Here is a 22,097-nt window from a genome sequence, read left to right on the forward strand (position 1 = left end):
ATGAAAGAATCCAAATGCAAAGCACAAAATTGTAAACTAATTCACATACGTGTCGCCCGTTCAATTATTGCAACAGGAAAACTGAAAAGTGATATATCACACTATACTTCAGAGAAACAAGTTTCCAATAACAGAACAGAAACGCAAAGCACAAAAGTGTAAACTAAATCACATACGTGTCGGCCGCTCAATTAGGATAATAGGAAAATTGAAAAGTGATATGTTGCACTGTACAGCAAAGAAACTATTTTCCATCAAATGAACAGTAAAGCTAAGAACTATGTTTTAAACTAAATCACATGTGTGTCACTTGCTCAATTAGGAATACAGGAAAACTGAAAAGTAATATATCACCTTATACAGCACAGAAACAAGTTTCTAACAAAAAAACAGAAACGTAAACCACAACACTATAAACTAATTCACATATGTGTCGCCCGCTCAATTAGGACAACAGAAAAACTGAAAAGTGATATATTGCACTCTACAGCATAGAAACAAGTTTCCAACGAAAGAACACAAACACATAGCACAACATTGTGAACTAATTCACATACGTTTCGCCCGTTCAATTATTATAACAGGAAAACTGAAAAGTGATATATCGCATTATACTGCACAGAAATAAGTTTCCAATGAAAGATCACAAATGCAAAGCACAACATTGTAAACTAATTCACAAACGTGTCGCCTGTTCAATTAGTATAACAGGAAAACTGAAAAGTGATATATCACACTGTACAGCACAGAAACAAGTTTCCAACAAAAGAACAGAAACGCAAAGCACTACGTTGTAAACTAAATCACATGTGTGTCGCTCACTCAATTAGGAATACAGGAAAACTGAAAAGTGATATATTGCACTGTACAGCACAGGAAGAAGTTTCCAAAGAAAGAACAGAAAAGGAAAGCACTATGTTGCAACTAAATCACATGTGTGTCCCTGGTTAAATTAGGAATACAGGAAAACTGAAAAGTGTTATCTTGCACTGTACGGCCTAGAAACAATTTTTCAATGAAAGAACAGAAATGCAGAGCTTAGCATAATAAACTAATTCACAGGGAGGTGCAAGATGGCGGTGCCCGGAGGACTCTCATTCAGAGCAGCAGCAGCAGTATCAGCACAGTGACCAGCAATCAGAACTCTGGGCCCTAAAACACTGTCATTGTGTTTCCCAGGTGAGAGGCTACCCCTCGGTGGGGGATTCAATCAGTTTTTAACTCACCTGGCTAAACCGTGGAAGAGATCCCGGTTCTGCCAGATGCTTGGCTGCAGGCCGCCAGCCCCAGCCACAGCCCCAGCCCAGAGCCACAAGCCAGTGTCTCTGGTCACAGTCCCAGACTGAAACGTGTGCACCACACTATCAGAGACTGGAATTTTCAGCCCAGAGATAACTTTACGGTACAGGAAATGATTGGGACTGATCTTAGGTCACCCAGATATCCCCTGGAAAAGACTCGGGTTCCACGGGCACCCCAGGAGCCAGCCCGGAGCCAGAGCAGGGGACCCAGACTCCGGCACAGAGCCCTGCCTGCCTGCGCACCTGATTCGCCACCTGAGATAGAACTGTGGGCACCAGGGCACCAGCGAATGTGTTTCACTGTCTGGGGCAAACACACAGGGAGGGAAACGGCTGGTCTGATCTCAGAGCACTCAGCCTGAAAAGGTCCCTGGAAAATTACCCAGCTTAGGGAGGCACCCAGGCTCCCAAAGGCCGGAAAGGCAGACACAGGCACTTTCTGCACACCAGACAGCTGGCAGAGAATGAGCCGCCATCACTCAGCTGTGCTCCAGGCACAGGCAATTTCTGCGGGCAGCCAGCTGGCAGACACTGAGCAGTGTTCACCAGGGCAAAAAAAGACACTGGGAGTCCGTGTCTCCAGAGAATCCACAGGGAAGGATGGAAACTGTACTGACTTAAATCACCCAATCCTTCCCTAGAAAAAGTCTAGTAGACCAGTTGGGCTGAGGAGCCATCTCTCAGCTGTGCTCCAGACACAGGTACAAACAGTTGAGGCACGCCTGATGTCCAACTGGGTCACAGCAGCTGATCATTAAATTTGCAACAAGAAACCCAGAAACAGAGCAGCTGCCCTCAGGACTTTCCTGGATGAAAGGAGAACCCTCTAGACTAACAAAGACCACAGTTACCACTCAGGTCTATATCCCTGAGGTGAGCAGCAGCAACCCCTGAAAAAATGACAGCCATCCAGGGACTATACCCAAAAAGCTGAGAAGACATCCTTCAGGAAAAACCAGCTTTCTGCAAAGGGGATTCTCTCTACCACAGGATCCCCAGGAACCACCAGAAAATAACCCCAAACACCTAAGATAGCACAATGGGTAGAGGCCAGCATAAAAGCTCAAACAACAAAAGACAGAGCAATATAGCATCTCCAGAACCCAGTCACCCAGGGGCAAGTAGCCCTGGACACCCCAGCATAACTGAAATCCAAGAAGATGACCTAACAACTATGCTCATGAAGATGATAACAGAGGAAACAAATAAGATACGTAAAGCCATAGAGGAAGATAAACTCAAACAGAATATTGCCATCCCTAAAGAAATAGAGGAAGCTGCAGCCAAACAGTTTATGGCCTTTAGAAAGGAAATGCTTAAAGCACTGAATGAAATAAAAGAAACAGAGTTGAAGGAACTAAAAGAAAAACAGGAAAGTACAATCAGACAGGTGAAGGAAGTAAACAAAACAACTCAAGACCTGAAGATAGAATTGGAAAAATTAAAGAAAACACAAATGGAGGAAATAATGGAAAGGAAGAATCTAGGGAAGAAAACAGGAACCACAGAGGTAAGCATAACCAATAGACTACAAGAGATGGAAGAAAGAATCTCAGGTGTAGAAGATACAATGGAAGAAATCGATGTATCTCTCAAAGAAAATGTTAAATCCAAAAAATTCCTGACACAGACCGTCCAAGAAATGCAAGACAATATGAAAAGACAAAACCTAAGAATAATAGGTATAGAGGAAAAAGAAGACTCCCTTCTCCAAGGCCCAGAAAATATTTTCAACAAAATCATTGAAGAAAATTTCCCCAACTTAAAGGAGAGGCCAATACAAGAGGCCTATAGAACACCCAATAAATTAGACCAGAAAAAAAATCCTCCCACCACATAATAATCAAAACCGTAAGTATACAGAACAAAGAAAAAATACTAAAAGCTTCAAGAGAAAAAGGCCAAGTAACATATAATGGCAAACCCATTAGAATCACACCTGACTTTTCAAGAGAGACTATGAAAGCCAGAAGGGCCTGGACGGATATCATGCAGACCCTAAGAGAACAGAGATGTCAGCCCAGGCTACTATACCCCGCAAAACTCTCAGTCCTCATAGATGGAGAAAACAAGATATTCAATGACAAAAACAAATTTCAACAATACCTACAAACAAATCCAGCATTACAGAAGACACTAGAAGGGAAAATACAACCCAGGAAAACTAGCTACATTCAAGAAAACACAGGAAATAAATAACCTCACTTCAGTAAAACAAAAAGCAACCAAGCACACAACCTGATGACCACAGCCAACATCAAAATCAAGGGATCTAACAGCCACCGGTCATTAATCTCCATCAACATCAATGGAATCAACTCTCCAATAAAAAGACACAGACTTACAGAATGGATACGTAAACAAAACCCAGCAATCTGTTGCATATAAGAAATACACCTAAGACACAAAGATAGACATTACCTGAGGGTAAAGGGTTGGAAGACAACTTTCCAAGCAAAGGGACCCAAGAAGCAAGCAGGAGTAGCCATTCTAATATCTGATAAAATAGAATTTCAACCAAAATTAATCAAAAGAGATGGGGAAGGACACTTCATACTCATCAAGGGAAAATTCCACCAGAAAGACATCACAATCCTGAACATCTATGCCCCAAATACAAGGGCACCCACATTTGTTAAAGAAACATTGATGAAATTTAAAGCACATATAGATCCCCACACACTAATAGTGGGAGACTTCAACACCCCACTCTCAACAAAGGACAGGTCAACTAAACAGAAATTAAACAAAGAAACAATGTCTCTGACAGAGGTCATGAATTAAATGGACCTAACAGACATTTACAGAACTTTACACCCAAACACAAAAGATTTTACCTTCTTTTCAGCACCTCATGGAACCTTCTCCAAAATAGACCATATAGTGTGTCACAAAGCAAGCCTCAACAGATACAAGAAGATTGAAATAATCCCTTGTATCTTGTCTGATCACCATGGAATAAAGCTGAACCTCAACAATAACAGAAATAGCAAAATGCCTACACACACATGGAAACTGAACAACTTGTTACTAAATGACAGCTGGGTCAGGGAAGAAATAAAGAAAGAAACTAACATCTTTCTAGAAATCAATGAAAATGAAGACACAACATACCCAAACTTGTGGGACACAATGAAAGCAGTGCTAAGAGGAAAGTTCATAGCACGAAGTGCCTTCAAGAAGAAATTCGAGACAGCTCATTCAAGCACCTTAATGGCTCACTCAAAAACCCTAGAAAAACAAGAAGCAGACACACCAAGAAGGAGTAGACGGCTGGAAATAATCAAACTCAGGGCTGAAATCAATCAATTGGAAACAAATAAAACAATTCAAAGAATCAATGAAACCAAGAGCTGGTTCTTTGAGAAAATCAACAAGATCGACACACCCTTAGCCAAGCTAACTAAAAGGCAGAGAGACACCAACCAAATCAACAAAATCAGAAATGAAAAGGCGGATATAACTACAGACAATGAGGAAATCCAAACAATCATTAGGACTTACTTCAAAAGTCTATATGCCACAAAATTTGAAAATCTAAACGAAATGGACAATTTTCTTGATTGATTTGACTTACCAAAGCTGAATCAAGACCAGGTAAATCAACTAAATAGTCCTATATAGCCCAAAAAAATAGAAGCAGTCATCAAAAGTCTCCCATCCAAAAAAAGCCCAGGACCAGATGGCTTCAGCATAGAATTCTACCAGAACTTCAAAGAAGAGCTAACACCAATTCACTTCAAACTATTCCACAAAATAGAAACAGAAGGAACATTACCAAACTCATTCTATGAAGCCACTGACACCTTGGTACCTAAACATCACAAAGACTCAACAAAGAAAGAGAATTTCAGGCCAATCTCCCTTATGAACATTGATGCAAAAATACTTAATAAAATACTTGCAAACCGAATCCAAGAACACATCAAAGGTATTATCCACTATGACCAAGTAGGCTTCATCCCAGGTATGCAGGGGTGGTTCAATATACAGAAACCCATCAATGGAATCCACCATATTAACAAACTGAAAGAAAAAAACCACATGATAATCTCCCTAGATGCTGAAAAAGCATTTGACAAAATCCAACATCCATTCATTTTTAAAGTATTGGAGAGATCAGGGATACAAGGCACATATCTAAACATAGTAAAGGTGATATACAACAAGCCTATAGCCAACATCAAACTGAATGGAGAGAAACTTAAAGCAATCCCACTAAAATCAGGGACAATACAAGGCTGCCCACTCTCTCCATATCTCTTCAACATAGTGCTGGAAGTCCTTGCTAGAGCAATAAGACAGTTGAAGGAGATCAAGGGGATACAGATTGGAAAAGAAGAAGTCAAATTATCACTATTTGCAGATAATATTATAGTATACATGAGTGACCCCAAAAACTTTACTAGGGAACTCCTACAGCTGATAAACACCTTCAGCAAAGTGGCTGGATATAAAATTAACTAAAAAAAATCAGTAGCACTCCTGTATACAAAAGACAAAAATGGGTGAGAAAGAAATTAGGGAAACAACACCCTTCACAATAGTCACAAATGACATAAAGTACCTTGGTGTAACCCTAACCAAGCAAGTCAAAACCTTGTATGAAAAAAATTTCAAGTCTCTGAAGAAAGAATTAGAAGAAGATATGAGAACATGGAAAGATCTCCCATGCTCATGGATTGGCAGGATTAACATAGTAAAAATGGCCATCTTACCAAAAGCAATCTACAAATTTAATGCAATTCCCATCAAATTGCCAACACAATTCTTTACAGACCTGGAAAAAAATGCTCAACTTCGTATGGAATAACAAGAAACCCAGAATTGCTAAAACAATCCTCTACAATAAAAGATCTGGAGGTATCTCCATCCCTGATCTTAAGCTGTACTATAGAGCAACAGTTTTAAAAACTGCATGGTACTGGCATAGAAACAGAATGGTGGATCAATGGAACCGAACAGAGGACCCAGAAATAAACCCACACACTTATGGACACCTGATCTTTGACAAAGACGCCAAAACCATACAATGGAAAAAAGATAGCATCTTCAACAAATGGTGCTGGTCTAACTGGATGTCTACATGTAGAAAAATGAAAATAGATCCATACTTGTCACCCTGCACAAAACTGAAGTCCAAGTGGATCAAAGACCTCAACATAAAACCAGACACATTATATCGGCTTGAAAAAAAAGTGGGAAATACCCTAGAACTCATTGGTACAGGGGAAAACTTCCTGAACAGAACACCAACAGCACAAGCGCTAAGAGCAACAGTCAATAAATGGGACCTCATGAAACTGAAAAGCTTCTGTAAAGCGAAGGACACCGTCATCAAAACAAAGCGACCACCTACAGATTGGGAAAGAATCTTCACCAACCCTTTATCTGACAGAGGACTCATATACAGTATATATAAAGAACTAAAGAAGCTAAAAAGCAGCAAACCAAGTAATCCACTTAAAAAATGGGGAACAGAGCTAAACAGAGAATTCTCTGTAGAGGAATACCAAATGGCAGAGAAGCACTTAAAGAAATGCTCAACCTCACTAGCCATTAGGGAAATGCAAATCAAAACAACCCTGAGATTTCACCTTACACCCATGAAAATGGCCAAGATCAAAAACTCAAGTGACAACACATGCTGGAGAGGTTGTGGAGAAAGGGGAACCCTTCTCCACTGCTGGTGGGAATGTAAACTTGTACAACCACTCTGGAAATCAATCTGGCGCTTTCTCAGACAACTAGGAATAGCGCTTCCTCAAGATCCAACCATACCACTCCTGGGCATATATCCAAAAGAGGCTCAAGTACACAAAAAGGACATTTGCTCAACCATGTTTGTAGCAGCTTTATTTCTAATAGCCAGAAGCTGGAAACAACCTAGATGCCCCTCAACTGAAGAATGGATGCAGAAATTGTGGTACATCTATACAATGGAGTATTACTCAGCAATGAAAAATAAGGAAATCATGAAATTTGCAAGTAAATGCTGGGATCTGGAAAGGATCATCCTGAGTGAGTTGTCCCAGAAGCAAAAAGACACACACGGTATATACTGACTCATATAAACATACAACATAGGATAAATCACCTAAAATATGTACATCTAAACAAACTAAGCAAAAGAGAGGACCCTAAATAAAATGCTCAATCCCCATCCTGAAAGGCAAAGAAGATGGACATCAGAAGAAGAAGAAAACAGGAAACAACCTAGGAACCTGCCACAGAGGGCCTCTGAAAGCCTCTGCACTGCAGACTGTCAAAGCACATGCTGAGCCTGATGGCTAACTGTCAGGCAGAGTGAATGGAATTTTATGTAAAAAGTGGGAAATAGTAAGAGCTGGAGAGGACAGGAACTCCACAAGGAGAGCAACAAAACAAGATAATTTGAACACAGGGAACTTCCCAGAGACTCATAATCCAACCAAGGATTATTCATGGAGATAACCTAGAACCCCTGCACAGATGTAGCCCATGGCAGGTCAGTGTCCAAGTGGGTTACCTAGTAATGGGAAGAGGGACTGCCTCTGACATAATCTGATTGGCCTGCTCTTTGATCACCTCCCTCTAAGGGGGGAGCAGCCTTAGCAAGGCACAGAAGATGATAATGCAGCCACTATTGATGAAAACTGATAGACTAAGATCAGAAAGGGGAGGAGAAGCTCCTCTATTAGTGGACTTGGGGAGGGGCATGCATGAAGAAACAGGATGGAGGGTGGAATTGAGAGGGAAGTACGGAGGGGCTTAGGGGGGATAAAAAATAAATAAAGTGTAATTAATAAAAAAAATAAATGGAATTAAATTTAAAAAAGTATGGCTAAAAAAATTTAAAATAAAATAAAATATTTCACACACGTGTCGCCTGTTCAATTATTATAACACGAAAACTGAACAGTGATATATCGCAATATAAAGCACAGAAACAAGTTTACAAAGAAAGAACAAAAACGCATAGCACAATACTGTAAAATCATTCACAAACCTGTCACCCATTAAATTATTATAACAGGGAAACTGAAAATTGATATATAGCACTATACAGCACAGAAAAAACTTTCCAACAAAAGAAGAGAAATGCAAAGCACTACGTTGTAAACTAAATCACATGTGTGTCGCTTGCTCAATTAGGAAAAGAGAAAAACTGAAAAGTGATATCTCACACTGTACAGCATAAAAAAAGTTTCAAACAAAAGAAAATAATCGAATAGCACAACATTGCAAACTAATTCACTTATATGTCACCCATTCAATTATTATAGCAGGAAAACTGAAAAGTGATATCTCGCACTGTACAGGACAGAAACAAGTTTCCAAAGAAAGATCACAAATGCAAAGCACAACATTGTAAACTAATTCACTTATGTGTCGCCCGTTCAATTATTATAACAGGAAAACTGAAGAGTGATATATCGCAGTGTACAGCACAGAAAAAACTTTCCAACAAAAGAACAGAAACACAAAGCACTACATTGTAATCTAAATCACATGTCTGTCGCTCGCTCAATTAGGAATACAGGAAAACTGAAAACTGATATATCACACTGTACACCACATGAACAAGTTTCCAACGAAAAACAGAAACGCACACACAAATTTGTAAACTAATTCACATACGTGTCGCCCATTCAATTATTATAACAGGAAAATAGAAAAGTGATATATCACACTATACAGCACAGAAACAAGTTTCCAATGAAAGAACACAAATGCATAGCAGAACACTGTAAACTAATTCACATGTGTGTCGCCTGTTCAATTATTATAACAGGAAAACTGAAAAGTGATATATCGCACTGAACAGCACAAGAACAAGTTTCAAACGAAAGAACAGAAAAGCAAAGCACCACGTTCTAAACTAAATCACATGTGTGGTGCTCGGTCAATTAGAAATACAGGTAAACTGAAAAGTGTTATCTCTCACTGTATGGCACAGAAACAAGTTTCCAAAGAAAGAACAGAAACACAAAGCACAACTTTCTAAACTAATTCACATATGTGTCGCCCGTTAAATTATTATAACAGGAAAACTGAAAAGTGATATATCGCACTGTACAGCACAGGAACAAGTTTCCAACGAAGGAACAGAAAAGCAAAGCACTGCTTTGAAAACAAAATGACATGTGTGTCGCTCGCTCAATTAGGAATAAAGGAAAACTGAGAAATGTTATCTCGCAGTGGACGGCACAAAAACTTGTTTCCAACAAAAGAACAGAAACACAAAGCACAACTTTGTAAACTAATTCACATACATGTCGCCCATTCAATTATTATTACAGGAAAACTGAAAAGTGATATATCACACTGTACAGCACAGGAACAAGTTTCCAAAAACAGAACAGAAAAAAAAGCACTACGTTGTAAACGAAATCACATGTGTCGCTCACTCAATTAGGAATACAGGAAAACTGAAAAGTGTTATCTCGCACTGTACAGCACAAAAACAACTTTCCAAAGAGAGAACACAAATGCATAGCAGAACACTGTAAACTAATACACATACGTGTCGCCTGTTCAATTATTACAACAGGAAAACTGAAAAGTGATATATCACAGTATACAACACAGAAACAAGATTACAATGAAAAAACTCAAACTCAAAGCATAGCATTGTAATTTAATTCACATACGTGTCGCGGTTCAATTATTATAACAGGAAAACTGAAAAGTATTATATCGCACTGTAAAGCGCAAAAAAAATTTTCCAACAGAAGAACAGAAACGCAAAGCACTACGTTGTAAACTAAATCACATGTGTGTCGCTTGCTCATTAGGAACACAGGAAAACTGAGAAGTGATATATCGCACTGTAGAGCACAGGAACAAGTTTGAAAAGGAAGAACAGTAAAGCAAAGCACAACTTTGTAAACTAAATCACATGTATGTCACACGCTCAATTAGGAATACAGGAAAACAGAAAAGTGTTAGCTTGTACTGTACGGCACAGAAAAAAGTTTCCAACGATAGAACGTAATCCCAAAGCACAACTTTGTGAACTAATTCACATATGTGTCGCATGTACAATTATCGTAACAGGAAGACTGAAAAGTGATATATTGCACTATAAAGCACAGAAACAAGTTTCCAACAATAGAACAGAAACGCAAAGCACAACTTAGTAAACTAATTCACATATCTGTTGCCGCTCACTTAGTGTAACAGGAAACCTGAAATGTGATATATCACACTGTACAGCACATAAAAAAGTTTCCAACAAAAGAAGAGAAACACAAAGCATTACATTATAAACTAAATCACATGTGTGTCACTCGTTCATTAGGAACACAGGAAAACTGAGAAATGACATATCGCACTGTACAGCACAGAAACAAGTTTCCAACAAAAGAACAGAAACGCAAAGCACTACTTTGTAACCTGAATCACATGTGTGTCGCTCACTCAATTAGGAATTCAGGAAACCTGAAAAGTGATACATAGCACTGTATATCACAGGAACAAGTTTCCATAGAAAGAACAGAAACGCAAAGCACAACTTTGTAAACTAATTCACATACGTGTCGCCCGTTCAATTATTATAACAGGAAAACTGAAAAGTGATATATCGCACTCTAGAGCACAAGAACAAGTTTCAAAAGAAAGAAAAGAAAAGAAAAGCACTACTTTGTAAATTAAATCACATGTGTGTCGCCCGTTCAATTATTATAACAGGAAAACTGAAAAGTGATATATTGCACTGTACAGCACAGAAAAAAGTTTCCAACAAAAGAACAGAAACGCAAAGCACTACGTTGTAAACTGAACCACATGTGTGTCGCTCGCTTAATTAGGAATACAGTAAAACTGAAGAGTGATATATCGCACTATATATCCCAGGAACAAGTTTCCATCGAAAGAACAGAAACAGAAAGAAGAACTTTGTAAATTAATTCACATACATGTCGCCCGTTCAATTATTATAACAGGAAAACTAAAAAGTGATATATCGCACTCTAGAGCACAAGAACAAGTTTCAAAAGAAAGAACAGAAAAGGAAAGCACTACTTTGTAAACTAAATCCCATTTGTGTCGCTCGCTCAATGAGGAATACAGGAAAACTGAAAAGTGTTAACTCGCACTGTATGGTACAGAAACAAGATTCCAACCAAAGAACAGAAAGGCAAAGCACAACTTAGTAAACTAATTCACAAACGTGACACCAGTTCAATTATTAGAACAGGAAACCTGAAAAGTGATATAACACACTGTACAGCACAGGAACAAGTTTCAAAAGGAAGAACAGAAAAGCAAAGCACTACTCTGTAAACTAAATCACATGTATGTCGCTTGCTCAATTAGGAATACAGGAAAACTGAAAAGTGTTATCTTGTACTGTACAGCACAGAAACAAAATTCCAACGAAAGAACAGAAACGCAAAGCACAACTTAGTAAACTAATTCACATATCTAATACCTGTTCAATTAGTTTAAGTGGAAACCTGAAAAGTGACATATCGCACTGTAGAGCACATAAAAAAGTTTCCAACAAAAGAAGAGAAAGGCAAACACTACATTGTAAACTAAATCCCATGTCTGTCACTCACTCATTAGGAACACAGGAAAACGTAGAAGTGATATATCACACTGTACAGCACAGAAACAAGTTTCCAACAAAAGAACAGAAACGCAAAGCACAACTTTGTAAACTAATTCACATACATGTCGCCCGTTCAACTATTGTAAAAGGAAAACTGAATAGTGATATATCGCACTGTACAGCACAGAAACAAGTTTCCAACAAAAGAAGAGAAACGCAAAGCACTACATTGTAAACTAAATCCCATGTGTGTCACTCTCTCATTTGGAACAGATGAAAACGTAGAAGTGATATATCGCACTGTACAACACAGAAATAAGTTTCCAACAAAAGAACAGAAACGCAAAGCACTACTTTGTAAACTGAATCACATGTGTGTCGCTTGCTCAATTAGGAATTCAGTAAAACTGAAAAGTGACATATCGCAGTGTAGAGCACAAGAACAATTTTCAAAAGACAGAACGGAAAAGCAAAGCACTACTTTGTAAACTAAATCACATGTGTGTCGCTCGCTCAATTAGGAATACAGGAAAACTGAAAAGTGTTATCTCGGACTGTACGGCACATAAACAAGTTTCCAACAAAAGAACAGAAACACAATTCACAACTTTGTAAACTAATTCACATACGTGTCACCTGTTCAATTATTGTCACAGGAAAACTGAAAAGTGATATATCGCACTGTACACCACAGGATTAAGTTTCAAAAGAAAGAACAGAAAAGCAAAGCACTACTTTGTAAACTAAAACACATGTGTGTCACTCGCTCAATGAGGAATACAGGAAAACTGAAAATTGCTATATCACATTGTACAGCACACGAACAAGTTTCCAAAGAAAGAACAAAAACGCAAAGCACTACTTCGTAAACAAAATCACATGTGTGTCGCTCGCTCAATTAGGAATACAGGAAAACTGAAAAGTGATATATCACACTGTAAAACACAGGAACAAGTTTCAAACGAAAGAACAGCAAAGCAAAGTACAACTTTGTAAACTAAATCACATGTGTGTCACTTGCTCAATTAGAAATACAGGAAAAATGAAAAGTGATATATCGCACTGTACCGGACAGGAACAAGTTTCCAATGAAAGAATAGAAAAGCAAAGCACAACATTGTAAACTAATTCACATACCTGTTGCCTGTTCAATTATTATAACAGGAAAACTGAAAACTGATATATCGAACTGTATGGCAAAGAAAAAGTTTTCATCGAAAGAACAGAAACGTAAAGCACAATTTCGTAAACTAATTGACATACGTGTCGCCCGTTCAATTATTATAACAAGAAAACTGAAATTTGATATAAGCCTAACACGATCGCTAACCCTAACCCTAACCACCTAACCCTAACCCTAACCCTAACCCCGTAACCCCCTAAACATAACCCTAACCCTAAACCTACCCTAACCCTAAACATAATTCTAACCCAAACTTGTTCCTAACAGGAACAAGTTTCAAACGAAAGAACATAAATGCAAAGCACTACTTTGTGAACTAAATCACAAGTGTGTCCCTCGCTCAATTGGGAATACAGGAAAACTGAAAAGTAATATATCGCACTGTACAGCACAGGAACAAGTTTCCAACGAAAGAAAAGAAAAGAAAAGCACTACTTTATAAAATAAATAACATGTGTGTCGCTTGCTCAATTAGGAATACAGGAAAACTGAAAAGTGATATATCGAACTCTACCGCACAGGAACAAGTTTCCAAAGAATGAAGATAAACGCAAAGCACTCCTTTGTAAACTAAATCACATGTGTGTCGCTAGCTCAATTAGGAAAAGAGGAAAACTGAAATGCGATATATCGAACTGTACGGCAAGGAAACAAGTTTTCATCGAAAGAAGAGAAACGCAAAGAACAACTTTGTAAACTAATTCACATACGTGTCGCCCGTTCAATTATTATAACAGGAAAACTGGAAAGTGATATATCGCACTGTACAGCACAGGAACAAGTTTCCAAGGAAAGAATAGAAAAGCAAAGCACAACTTTTTAAACTAATTCACATACCTGTTGCCTGTTCAATTATTATAACAGGAAAACTGAAAAGTGATATAACCCAAAACCTAACCCTAACCTTAACCCCCTAAACCTAAACCTAACCCCTAACCCCTAACACCTAACCCTAACTCTAACCCTAACCCTAACACTAACACTACCCTATCCCTATCCCTAACCCTAACCCTAACCCTAACCCTAACTCTAACCCTAACACTAACCCTAACCCTAACTTGTTCCAAACAGGAACAAGTTTCCAATGAAAGAATAAACACAAAGCAATACTTTGTAAACTAAATCACATGTGTGTCACTCGCTCAATTAGGAATACAGGAAAACTGAAAAGTGATATATCGCACTGTACAGCACAGGAACAAGTTTCCAACGAAAGAATAAACGCAGAGCAATACTTTGTAAACTAAGTCACATGTGTGTCGCTGGCACAATTAGGAATACAGGAAAACTGAAAAGTGATATATCGCACTGTACAGCACAGGAACAAGTTTCCAACGAAAGAATAAACGCAAAGCAATACTTTGTAAACTAAGTCACATGTGTGTCGCTGGCTCAATTAGGAATACAGGAAAACTGAAAAGTGATATATCGCACTGTACAGCACAGGAACAAGTTTCCAACGAAAGAATAAACGCAAAGCAATACTTTGTAAACTAAGTCACATGTGTGTCACTGGCTCAATTAGGAATACAGGAAAACTGAAAAGTGATATATCGCACTGTACAGCACAGGAACAAGTTTCCAACGAAAGAACAGAAAAGCAAAGCATTAATTTGTAAACTAATTCACATGTGTGTCGCTCGGTCAATTAGGAATACAGGAAAACTGAAAAGTGATATATCGCACTATACAGCACAAGAATAAGTTTCCAACGAAAGAACAGAAAAGCAAAGCCCTACTTTTGAACAGAATCACATGTGTGTTGCTCACTCAATTAGGAATACAGGAAAACTGAAAAGTGTTATCTAACACTACATGGCATAGAAACAAGTTTCCATTGAAAGAACAGAAACGCAAAGCAAAACTTTGTAAACTAATTCACATACGTGTCGCCCGTTCAATAATTATAACAGGAAAACTGAAAAGTGATAGAACCCTAACCCTAAACCTAACCCCCTAACCCAAACCCTAACCCTAACCCTAACCCTAAGCTAACCCTAACCCTAATTCTACCCCTAACCCTAACCCTATCCCTTACCGAGCCCTAAACTAACCCTTACTCTAACCCTAACCCTAACCCTACCCCTAAGTTTCCAACGAAAGAACATAGACGCAAAGCACTACTTTGTAAAGTAAATCACATGTGTGTCACTCGCTCAATTAGGAATACAGGAAAACTGAAAAGTGATATATCGCACTGTACAGCACAGGAACAAGTTTCCAACAAAAGAACAGAAAAGCAAAGCACAACTTTGTAAACTAATACATATATGTGTCGCCCGATCAATTATTATAACAGGAAAACTGAAAAGTGATATATCACACTGTACAGCACAGAAACAAGTTTCCAACAGAAGAACAAAAATGAAAAGCACTACTTTGTAAACTAAATCACATGTGTGTCGCTAGCTCAATTAGGAATACAGGAAAACTGAAAAGTGATATATTGCACTGTACAGCACACGAACAAGTTTCCACCTACAGAACAGAAAAGCAAAGCCCTACTTTTGAACGGAATCACATGTGTGTCGCTCACTCAATTAGGAATACAGGAAAACTCAAAAGTGTTATCTCGCACTATACAGCATACAAACAAGTTTCCATTGAAAGAACAGAAACGCAAAGCAAAACTTTGTAAAATAATTCACATACGTGTCGCCTGTTCAATTATTATAACAGGAAAACTGAAAAGTGATAGAACCCTAACCCTAAACCTAACCCCCTAACCCAAACCGTTACCCTAACCCTAACCCTAACCCTAATCCTAACCCCTAACCATATCCCTAACCCTAACCCTATCCCTTACCGAGCCCTAAACTAACCCTTACTCTAACCCTAACCCTAACCCTACCCCTAAATTGTTCCTAACAGGAACAAGTTTCCAACGAAAGAACATAAACGCAAAGCACTACTTTGTAAACTAAATCACATGTGGGTCACTCGCTCAATTAGGAATACAGGAAAACTGAAAAGTGATATATCGCACTGTACAGCACAGGAACAAGTTTCCAATGAAAGAACAGAAAAGGAAAGCACAACTTTATAAACTAATTCATATATGTGTCGCCCGTTCAATTATTATAACAGGAAAACTGAAAAGTGATATATCACACTGTACAGCACGGAAACAAGTTTCCAACAGAAGAACAGAAATGAAAAGCACTACATTGTAAACTAAATCACATGTGTGTCGCTCGCTCAATTAGGAATACAGGAAAACTGAAAAGTGATATAACGCAATGTACAGCACAGGAACAAGTTTCCAACGAAAGAACTGAAAAGCAAAGCATTACTTTGTAAACTAATTCATATATGTGTCACCTGTTCAATTATTATAACAGGAAAACTGAAAGGATATATAACGCACTGTACAGCACAGGAACAAGTTTCCAATGAAAGAACAGACAATCAAAGCAGTACTTTTAAACTAATTCACATACGTGTCGCCTGTACAATTATTATAAATGGAAAACTGAAAAGTGATATAACCCTAACCCTAACCATAAACCTACCCCTAACGCCCAAACCCTGACCTTAACCCCAACCCTAACCCTAACCCGAACCCGAACCCTAACCCTAACTTATTCCTAACAGGAACAAGTTTCCAACGAAAGAACATAAACGCAAAGCACTACATTGTAAACTAAATCACATGTGTGTCACTCACTCAATTAGGAATACAGGAAAACTGAAAAGTGTTATCTCGCTCTGTATGGCACAGAAACAAGTTTCCTTCGAAAGAACAGAAACGCAAAGCCCAACTTTGTAAACTAATTCACATACGTCTCGCCTGTTTAATTGTTATAACAGGAAAACTGAAATGTGGTATAACGCAATGTACAGCACAGGAACTAGTTTCCAATGAGAGAACAGAAAATCAAAGCAGTACTTTTAAACTAATTCACATACGTGTCGCCTGTACAATTATTATAAAAGGAAAACTGAAAAGTGGTATAACCCTAACCCTAACCATAAACCTACCCCTAATGCCCTAACCCTGATCCTAACCCCAACCCTAACCGTAACCCTAACCCTAACCCTAACCCTAACTTATTCCTAACAGGAACAAGTTTCCAACGAAAGAACATAAACGCAAAGCACTACATTGTAAACTAAATCACATGTGTGTCACTCACTCAATTAGGAATACAGGAAAACTGAAAAGTATTATCTGGCACTATACAGCACAGAAATAAGTTTCCATTGAAAGAACAGAAACGCAAATCAAAAATTTGTAAACTAATTCACATACGTGTCGACTGATCAATTTTTATGACAGGAAAATTTAAAAGTGATATAACCCTAACCCTAACCCTAACCCTAACCCCCTAACCCTAACCCTAACGCTAAATCCTAACATGAACCCTAACCCTAACCCTACCCTAACCCTAACACAAACCTTAACAGTAACAGTAAACTTAACCCTAACCCTAACTTGTTCCTAAAAGGAACAAGTTTCCAACGAAAGAACATACGCACAAAGCAATACTTTGTAAACTAAACCACATGGGTGTCACTCGCTCAATTAGGAATAGGGGAAAACTGAAAAGTGTATATCGCACTGTACAGCACAGGAACAAGTTTTCAACGAAAGAACAGAAAAGCAAAGCACAACATTATAAAGTAATTCACATATGTGTTGCCCGTTCAATTATTATAACAGGAAAACTGAAAAGTGATATATAACACTTTATAAGACACGAGCAAGTTTCCAACGAAAGAACAGAGAAGCAAAGCACTGCTTTGTATAATACTTCACATACGTCTCGCCAATTCAATTATTATAACAGGAAAACTGAAAAGTGATATAATGCACTGTACAGGACACGAACAAGTTTTGAACGAAAGAACAGAAAATCAAAGCACTACTTTGTAAACTGATTCACATACGTGTCGCCCGTTCAATTATTATAACAGGAAAACTGAAAAGTGATATATCACACTGTGCAGCACAGGAACAAGTTTCCAACGAAAGAAAGAAAAGCAAAGCACTACTTTGTAAACTAATTCACAGGTGTGTAGCTCACTCAATTAGGAATACATGAAGACTGAAAAGTGATATATCTAACTGTACAGCACAGGAAAAAGTTTAGAACAAAATAACAGAAAAGCAAAGCACTACTTTTTAACGGAAACACATGTGTGTTGCTCGTTCAATTAGGAATACAGGAAAACTGAAAAGTGTTATCTCACTCTAGATGGCACAGAAACAAGTTTCCATCGAAAGAACAGAAACGCAAAGCCCATCTTGGTAAATTAATTCACATCCGTGTCGCCTGTTCAATTGTTATAACAGGAATACTGAAAAGTGGTATAACGCACTGTACAGCACAGGAACAAGTTTCCAATGAGAGTACAGAAAAACAAAGCAGTACTTTGTAAACTAATTCACATAAGTGTCGCCTGTTCAATTATTAAGACAGGAAAACTGAAAAGTGATATAACCCTTACCCTAACCAAAAACCTAACACTAACGCCCTAACCCTAACCCTAACCCTTACCCTAACCATAACCCTAACCCTAAATCTAACCCTAACCCTAACTTGTTCTTAACAGAAACAATTTTCCAATGGAAAGAAATAAACGCAAAGCACTACATTGTAAACTAAATCACATGTGTGTCACTTGCTCAATGAGGAATACAGGAAAACTGAAAAGTGATATATCACACTGTACAGCACAGGAACAAGTTTCCAACGAAAGAAAAGAAAAGCAAAGCCCTACTTTTAAAAGGAATCACATGTGTTTTGCTCGCTAAATTAGGAATACAGGAAAACTGAAAAGTGTTATCTCACACTGTACAGCACAGGAACAAATTTCCAACGAAAGAACAGAATAGCAAAGCACTATTTTGTAAACTGATTCACATACGTGCCTCCTGTTCAATTATTATAACAGTAAAACTGAAAAGTGCTATAACCCTAACCCTAACCCTAACCCTAACCCCCAACCCTAACCCTAACACTAACCTTAACCGTAACCCTAACCCCTAACACTAACCATAACCCTAACCCTACCCTAACCCTAACCCTACCCTAAGGCTAACCTGACCATAACCCTAACCCTAACTTTTTCCTAACAGGAACAAGTTTCCAACGAAAGAACATAAACGCAAAGCACTACTTTGTAAACTGAATCACATGTGTGTCACTCGCTCAATTAGGAATGAAGGAAAACTGAAAAATTTATATCGCACTGTACAGCACAGGAACAAGTTTCAAACGAAAGAACAGAAAAGCAAAGCCCTACTTTTAAACCGAATCTCATGTGTGTCCCTCGCTCAATTAGGGATACAGGAAAACTGAAAAGGGATATATAGAACTGTATGGCAAAGAAATAAGTTTTCATCGAAAAAACAGAAACGCAAAGCACAACTTTGTAAAATAATTCACATACCTGTCGCCCTTACAATTATTATAACAGGAAAAATGAAAAGTGATAAAACATTAACCCCTAACCCTAGCCCTATCCCTAAACATAACCTAACCCTAACCCTAACCATAACCCCCTAACCCTAACCCTAACCCTAACCCTAACCCTACCCCTAAATCCTAACACGAACCCTAACCCTAACCCTACCCTAACCCTAAACCTAACCCTGACCCTAACCCTAACCGTAACCTTAACCCTAACCCTAACTTGTTCCTAACAGGAACAAGTTTCCAACGAAGGAACAAACACGCAAAGCACTACATTGTAAACTAAATCACATGTGTGTCACTAGCTCAATTAGGAATAGGGGAAACTGAAAAGTGATATATCGCACTGTACAGCACAGGAACAAGTTTCCAACGAAAGAAGAGAAAAGCAAAGCACAACTTTGTAAACTAATTCACATACGTGTCACCCGTTTAATTATTATAACAGGAAAACTGAAAAGTGATATATCACACTGTAGAGCACAGAAACAAGTTTCCAACAGAAGAACAGAAATGAAAAGCACTACTTTGTAAACTAAATCACATGTGTGTCGCGTGCTCAATTCGGAATACAGAAAAACTGAAAAGTGATATATCGCACTGTACAGCACACGAACAAGTTTCCAAGGAAAGAACAGAAAAGCAAAGCACTGCTTTGTATACTACATCACATACATGTCGCCAATTCAATTATTATAACAGGAAAACTGAAAAGTAATATAACGCACTGTACAGCACACGAACAAGTTTCCAATGAAAGAACAAAAAAGCAAAGCACTACTTTTCAAACTAATTCACATACGTGTCACCCGTTCAAATATTATAACATGAAAACTGAAAAGTGATATATCACACTGTACAGCACAGGAACAAGTTTCCAACGAAAGAACAGAAAAGCAAAGCACTACTTTGTAAACTAATTCACAGGTGTGTCGCTCGGTCAATTAGGAATACAGGAAAACTGAAAAGTGATATATTGCACTGTACAGCAAAGGAACACGTTTCCAACAATAGAAAAGAAAAGCAAAGCACTACTTTGTAAACTAAATCACATGTGTGTCGCTTGCTCAATTAGGAATACAGTAAAACTGAAAATTGTTATCTCGCACTATATGGCACAGAAACAAGTTTCCATCTAAAGAACAGAAACGCAAAGCACAACTTTGTAAACTAATTTATATATGTATCGCCTATTCAATTATTATAACAGGAAAACTGAAAAGTGATTTCTCGCACTGTACAACACAGGAACAAGTTTCCAACGAAAGAACAGAAACGCAAAGCACTACTTTGTGAACTAATTCACATACATTTTGTCTGTTCAATTATCATAACAGGAAAACTGAAAAGTGATATAACCCTAATCCTAGCCCTAACACTAACCCCCTAACCCTAACTCTAACCCTAACCCTAACTCTAAACCTAACCCCCAACCCTAACCCTAACCCTATCCCTAACCCTAACCCTAACCCTAACTTGTTCCTAAAAGGAAGAAGTTTCCAACAAAAGAACATAAACGCAAAGCACTACTTTGTAAACTAAATCACATGTGTGTCACTCGCTCAATTGGGAATACAGGAAAACTGAAACGTGATATATGGAACTGTACGGCAAAGAAACAAGTTTTCATCGAAAAACAGAAACACAAAGCACAACTTTGTAAAATAATTCACATATGTGTTGCCTGTTCAATTATTATAACAGGAAAACTCAGATGTGATAAAACCTAACCCTAACCCTAAACCCCTAACCCTAACCCTAACCCTAAACCTAACACTAACACTAACCCTCACCCCGAACCCAAACCCTAACCCTAACCCTAACCCTAACCCTAACCCTAACGCTAACCCCTACTGCTAACCCTAACCCTTACCCTAACCCTATCCTAATCCTAACTCTAACCCCAACCCTAATCCTAACCCTAAACCTAACCCTAACTTGTTCCTAACAAGAACAAGTTTCCAATGAAAGAAGGTAAATGAAAAGCACTACTTTGTAAACTGAATCACATGTGTGTCACTCGCTCAATTAGGAATACAGGAAAACCGAAAAGTGTTATCTCGCACTGTACAGCACAGAAAATAGTTTCCATCGAAAGAAATGAAATGCAAACCACAACTTTGTAAACTAATTCACATACGTGTCATCTGTTCAATTACTATATCAGGAAAACTGAAAAGTGATATAACACACTGTACAGCACAGGAGCAAGTTTCCAACGAAAGAACAGAAAAGCAAAACACTACTTTTAAATGGAATCACAAGTGTATCGCTTGTTCAATTAGGAATACAGGAAAACTGAAAAATGTTACCTCGCACTTTAAGACACAGAAAGAAGTTTCCATCGAAAAAACAGAAACACAAAGCAAAACTTTGTAAACTACTTCACATACGTGTTGCCCGTTCAATTATTATAACAGAAAAACTGAAAAGTGATATATCACACTGTACAGCATAGAAAATGTTTCCAACAGACAAAAAAAAAAAAAAAAAAAAAAAAAACGCAAAGCACTACTTTGTAAACTAAATCACAAGTGTTTGGCTCACTCAATTAGGAATACAGGAAAACTGAAAAGTGATATATGGAACTTTATGGCAAAGAAACAAGTTTTCTTCGAAGAACAGGAACGCAAAGCACAACTTTGTAAAATAATGAA

The sequence above is a fragment of the Meriones unguiculatus genome, chromosome 1 (genome assembly GCF_030254825.1).
Source record: "Meriones unguiculatus strain TT.TT164.6M chromosome 1, Bangor_MerUng_6.1, whole genome shotgun sequence".
In the NCBI taxonomy this organism is placed as follows: Eukaryota; Metazoa; Chordata; class Mammalia; order Rodentia; family Muridae; genus Meriones; species Meriones unguiculatus.